Source organism: Artibeus jamaicensis, unplaced genomic scaffold, assembly GCF_021234435.1.
Source record: "Artibeus jamaicensis isolate MK-2021 breed Jamaican fruit bat unplaced genomic scaffold, CSHL_Jam_final contig_908, whole genome shotgun sequence".
NCBI lineage: Eukaryota > Metazoa > Chordata > Mammalia > Chiroptera > Phyllostomidae > Artibeus > Artibeus jamaicensis.
Genome location: NW_026522009.1, coordinates 6140664 through 6147397, shown reverse-complemented (window position 1 = coordinate 6147397; position 6734 = coordinate 6140664). Strand labels below are relative to the sequence as shown.

The window sequence follows — 6734 nt, the reverse complement described above, 5'->3', positions numbered from 1 at the left end:
CTTTCATTTATTTAATTTCATCTAACACTAAAGTACTTGACTGTATCAGCTTTATCTTGAAAAATTAAATATACATATTTCATATATATATATATATATATATATATATATAATCAGTATATAAGAAAGAATAAAAATCATTTTTTACTTCTGCTCCACCTTGGAAAAACTAGGAAAATAAAATAAAATAAAATTGAAAAACAGATTAAATTAAATAAAGGGAAAGTACAAAAATGTGCTAAAAACATATTTTAATACACTGGCAATTATATTAACAGTGTGAGCTAATTTAACTAATTTAGAGACATAAATTTACATTTGAGAAAAATTAGAAATTATCAATATAAACTGTTTAAAAACCCACAAGTAAAATATAAGTTCTCAGAAACTTTAAAAGATAAAAAAAGTTATGCTTGCTTTGGCAGCACATACAATGGACTTTGAGCCATACAGAGAAGATAAGCAGGGACCCTGTGCAAGGACGACCTGCAAATTTGTGAAGCATTCTGTATTTTTAGAAAAAATAAGTCAAATAAAAAAAATTAAAAAGTCATTCTAGTAAAATAACAGGTTTACAAGAAGAATGTTAGATTTCTGATTTAATAACAATATTGATACCATAATCTATCTTTATAACTATCTACATAGAATATATTTGCATTATTTGTGATTTGTTTAAATGATCTTTACACAATAACAGAGGAAAAAGATCACCAAGGAGATCAAGCAATTCTAAACTTTCTGCTGCTCATAAAATAGACTATAATACCTACAGCTAAAACTGGCAGAAATAAATCTCTACGGTTTCATGGAATATTTTAATACACATTTTCTAGTAATGAATAGCATCAAAAAAGGATAATATAATAATTCAAACTGTACAGTTAATTGGATTAAGGAGAGAAAATTGACAAAGTTTATTATATTAAACCTTTACTACTTAAATAATCTTTTGAAATAGATTGACCTTACAAAGCAAAATAATTCAATAATAATACATAAAACATGTAAAAGTCAAATAATAAACTATATGAATACAAACAACTGAAATGTTGATTTGATATTGAGAACAGCATTGATTTCAGAATTTTTCCATGGATTGCTTTTTAACATATACAACTTGGTTTTAGCCTGGCATATTGAAATCTTTTCAGAGATTTGTAAACATCCATGTTTTGTATTGCAGGTAGATAGGGAAATATGCCCAATAAAGATGGTTAGCTCTGAAATGTTTTAGAGCATTGGCAGTGGAAGCATGTGGAGAGGGCCTAAATACACCATGCCAGCCTGATGATAAAGCTTCAGTTACAGTGTTATTAAACACTGATAATGACAGCAAGAGAAATGCTTTTAAAGAGTTGGACAGAAATACAGATGGCTTCTCACCAGGCCATTGTTTATTCCTCACTAGTCTCTCTAGTCAATCACTATTTCATATAGAGCTAACACGGTAATTAATCATTTTCTTATATTTGAAGTATTACCATTTGGATATGGTGGAGTTAATGATGTAAAAATACCAAAAAGAGACTAAAATTCTTTTTATTTGTAAGAATTTTGAGCAGTACATTTGCACACTCACTATTATTGTGGCTCTAACTGTATTTCATGAATGTGTAATATCCCTATACTGTGCAGAAGGGTGGAAGATTCCTCAATGATGGCAGCTTAGAATCCAAATTGTGCGAATGAGCATTTGGTTTTCAAATAATTGACCTAGATTATATAAGCTTCCTACATGAAGTAGAATTAATATTAGGTTCTATAATTAAGCTATATAAGCTTAGATTATAGAATACAAACACACTTTTTAATTGATATATAAAAAATATTTTAGAACAAAGGAAAAAACAAAACAAAGGAGACATCTGATATATTTTATTCTAAAAATTTGATATGTGTGCTTATCTATTTATATGAATGTATATACACGTGCAACATATATGTGTTTTAAAATGAATAGTATTATGCTAAATGTTCTATATAGCTTTTATTTTACTAGTCTATGTATTATTGGTGTATTATTATTTATCCTTATTGTACATAATAGCTATTGAATGTTTTCATGTAGTATTTTCTCTAAGTTTTCATTAAAAGTAAATGAACTCTCTTACCTCCAATCCATATACTCTCTAACCCAGAGATAATTATTTTTTATTTTTATTTTTTATTTTAATTGTTGTTCAAGTAGTTTTCTGTCTTTTACTCCCATAACAGCCAACCCACCCAGCCCTACCCCCTCCATCCCCCTCCCTCCCCTTTCCACCCTCCCTAGTTTTTGTCCATGTGTCTTTTATACTTGTTCCTGTAAACCCTTTTTAAACTATTTCTCCTATGTCCTTTGATGTTTGGCGGAGATTACTTGCTGCTTAAACCAGCTCGTGTTCTTTAGTTGGACCAATTGCCAAATAATTTGTCTTTTATAGGAAAGGTCATTTAATTGATATCTGGCCCCTGAGATATATGCAGAACTTTATGTGATAATTCAGAAAAGTCTCTTTAATGAGATGAGAAATACTCATCTTCTGCCTCTTCTATTGTCTTGTGCACTTGGATTCAAAATGAATGCTTGCATATTAGCATTGTTTTCCTTTGGTTTTTACAAAAGTGTAAAATGTAAAGAAATAAGTATAGATGTAGAAATTAAGAAAATAAAAACAGACCTAAATCAAATGAAAGAGGCCGAACTTTGATTGTTTGAAATTACAATATTAAAATTGATAAATATCTACCAAGAGTGATACAATAAAAGAATAAAAAATAAATGACTTAATATCAAGGCTAATATTACTATAACATCATTACAGATCTTCAGATATCAAAAAGATATCTAGAAAGTACATTAGGAATAATTCCATGGCTAAAACTTGACAAGGTGAGCAAAAAAGACAAATTTCTAGATAACTACAACTTAAAAAAGGTGACAGAAGAAGAAACAGAAAATTAGAAAAATTTGATACCTATTAAAAGAATCAAATCTGTTATAAAAAACCTTCCACAAAAAGTAATAAAAAATAAAGAAAATGAAAAGAAATTGAAATTCACAGGCACAGATGGATTCAATTATAGCTTCTTCCAAACCAGTGAACTGTCCAAGTTTTCTCATAGCAATAGAGGAGTTTAAGTTGCTGACTTTATGTGCTTGTAAACCAGCTACATAAGTAATAACCAGAAGCAGAAGTGTTCTGTAGTTTTTATATATTTGTCTGTGTTATGAGAATTTTCCAGGCCTGCTATATTGCAATCTCTTCTCCCAAGAAATATAGAAATCCAGTCCTTACATGTTCTAAATAATAAAGAAACATTTTAATAAGATATTTTTGTGAATCATTCAATTCAAAGGAAGAAAAAATGGTAACCTACTTCTTTCCAGAGAACTTGACAACAGGCGAACTTATTCATAATCCGATTTTCATAGATAGGAGTGGGGGATGGAGAGGCTATAGAAATTCACCTACAACTTCAAGGCCTGAATAAAGAGGACTAAAAATTCATTGCAGTTAATATCTGCTTAAACACTTTCTGCCATCTTAAGTGGAAAATAAAGCTTTGACAAAACTTCCTAATTAATATCTCTCTTTGATTTCCAAACCTTTTAGCCAGTAGCTTATGAAAAGCTTTTAATTAACTTGGGATCTAGACAGGACATGTACATAAACATTTGGTTAAAATAACAGAGAGATTTGGCTTGGACCAAGATCATTGTAATAGAGATGGAAAATAAAATATATCTGGAGGATTTTTTTAAGAGATTAAGGAATTAGGGCTAGCTAGCAGTTTAGATGTGGAGGGTGATGCTAAGAGAGGAATGAGGGGTTCCACCTACGTTTTTTACTTTTCTGAAGCCACTCACTCTACTTTTCCTCATTCATCTGCTTCTGCTCATGCATCATCTCTCCAGATCAGTGTTCTTTGATGCAAGTAGCAAAAAATAATTATTTTCCATTTACACAGAATACAAAAAAATTGAGTGAGTATTTGATGGCTAACACTGTCACTGCAGAGGTGAAGAACCAACCTTGCAAATGATAAAAAACAAGAGATGCAAGGCAGCTCTTAGACCAGTAGAAATCAGAATCCAGAAGTAGGCCCATGAGGACCCATCTGATTGTACTGCTCTAGCTGCGGCTTCCAGAGGAGGAATGCTTCCTGTGCTTCTAAATCCAGAATACTGATATTCCCACTTGCTGCTGTCACCCCCAGGATGCTTTCTCTATTGTCCCTTTTCTTTTGAACTAACTCCTAATTCAAGTTTGGAAGTGGGATAAGGTAAAACCTGACTAGTTGAATCTAGGATTTATAACTTTTGCCTTCCTTTGATGAAGGTTGAAAAATTCCATATCTGGCCTTTCTAAATTCTAATGAGGTATGGAGATTGCCTTCTTGAATGGCTCATATATTGAAAAAATTTCAAGTGATAACTAGTGTTTCATATGCTCCAGAGCCCACAGCTAAGAAATATGCAGATACCTTCTTTCCTTTAGTTACTTTTTAAATAATATTGTTTTTCAGGAAATCAATTTGGGATTGTATCTCTTTTCCTTCTTCATCTTGTATTCTTACACACATTTGTGACTTAAAATGTGGACATGCTAAAAACTCTACAACGTCGTATTCCAACATCTTCTGCCAAACACATATGCAATGTCAATCTATAAGCCTTTAAATAAATGCATATAGAAGTAGAAGAAAAGTAGTTTCTACTATTTAGAATGCTAGGAAGGCCAAAAATGACAATAATAACAGCAATACAATTATCAAAAGAAGTAATGTTAACTGGTATGTGTTCAACAAGGACCATGATAAAACAGAGAAGGGACTTCTAGCCCATCCTCAGAGAAAGGACAGCTCATCAAGAAAGATCATACTAAAGTGAATCTAGAAGGCTAAGATGGGTTAACTAAGGAAAGAAGGCAATACAGGCACTAGGTTTTCCAACACCACCCTAGTGCTTAAGAAATCAACACTATAACAGGAGTGGCTAGTAAAAAGTTAGGCATTGGTGTAATTTAATAATTCCAATATAATTATGTTAAGAATGCTATATGCTTGCAACATGGTTGCAGAGTGGGCCTTCTTTGACACCACAGAGTGTTCAAGATATACAAAGGTTATTTTGGCAGCCCTGTAACAGAGGATTAGAGGAAGCAGACCATAGTGAAGGAGACCAGGTAGGAGGCTATGGGACAATTTAAGTGGTGATGTCATGTTAAATCCAACTATTTTTGATTTACATAATGTTTTCACTCTCTCCTCTACACATTCAATTTTTATTTTTATTTTGAACAATAAATTATCACTCTGAATTTACTAAAAGACATAATTTCTATGTTTTATTTTCAAATCAATAAAATCACACACCAATTATATTTAACTTTATGTGTCTTGATTTGCGATTTTCAACCAGCATGACACACACACAAAATTAAAATATCACTACCTAAATGTTTAGTGGGGGGCACAGACTAAACATTTGGCAACTTTTCTCTTAGGTTGCCAAATAAAAATGACAGCAGCCAGCACAACAATAACTGTCCAGTGGGAGTGAATCTAAATCATACCTGATTTTTATCAGATTAACAAAAATATATATATTTGTGGTGTGCTGCAGAATTTTAGTAATCACTTGAGCCATGAGATGAAAAAGGTTGAAAACAACTAAACTAGATAAGTGAAAAGATAAAAGCCACACTGGTGTATTTTGCTTGCCTTGGTCATGTTATGAATGTGTGCAGAATATGTCTTATTCCATCTTTCTGGCTCAGATCACATGCTACATTCTTATAATACCTGTTCTTACTCCTCAGCAGAAAACAATGACTTGCTTATTAGAATGCTCACAGTAATTTTTTCTTAAATATTTATTGGTGATAGCCATTGATTTAACCGTTTATTTATGAATCTGTCTTATTTCTTGTGCCATTCTGTTCATTTCAATTTCTTAAAGTCAATGTTAATATGAGACTAACCAATGTGTCCAACATGCTTCCATAGATAGAATCCAGCTTCATGTTTTAGATTGTGAAAAAATACCTAAAAATCTGTAGAAAAAAATGAATGAATAAATACTGTCAAAAGCACTCTGCAGGAAATAGTGAAAGTTGATATAAGATAATTATAGTAGCCCATTGAGGTTATGGCTTTAAGAAGCCATCTCTTGTGAGAGTGTGGATGGAACTGGAGAGCATTATGCTAAGTAAAATAAGCCAGGCAGTGAAGGACCAATACCATATGATCTCACCTGTAAGTGGAACCTAATCAATAATAAAACAAACAAGCAAGCAAAATATAACCAGAGTCATGGAAATTAAGAACAGACTGACAGTAACCAGAGGGGAGGTGGTAGTGGATAATGGGGGGAAAAGGGGGAAAGGGTGTTCAGGAACAACTATAAAGGAACACATGGACAAAACCAAAGGCGGGTAGTAGTATCAAGGAAAGTGGGAATGACTGGGGTTGGGGGGAGTGGAGGGGATGGAGACAATTTTATTTGAACAACAATAAAAACAAAAAAAAATACAAAATTAAAAAGAAGCTAATATCAAGACAAAATTAGTAGGGCGAATAGTTTCTTAAGGAGTATCTTGTGAAACAAGAAAGAGAAGGCAGCAACAGCAAATAGAAGGACTTTCATGCCAAGTTATAGGCCTACCAGGGTCTCTACTAACCCTACTGTGAGCTATAAAAACAAAGAGCCTGTTGGAGGACTTCTGTGTTGGGTAAAATGTCCACAC

General features: G+C 32.3%; 1 non-coding gene across 1 annotated transcript; it reads left to right on the top strand.

The window, feature by feature from the left end:
- The first annotated feature begins 413 nt into the window (after nt 1-413).
- Nucleotides 414-516, top strand: LOC119046638 (U6 spliceosomal RNA). The gene has a single exon (XR_005082025.2). It is a non-coding gene; the product is annotated as a U6 spliceosomal RNA (small nuclear RNA).
- The last annotated feature ends 6218 nt before the right edge of the window (nt 517-6734 follow it).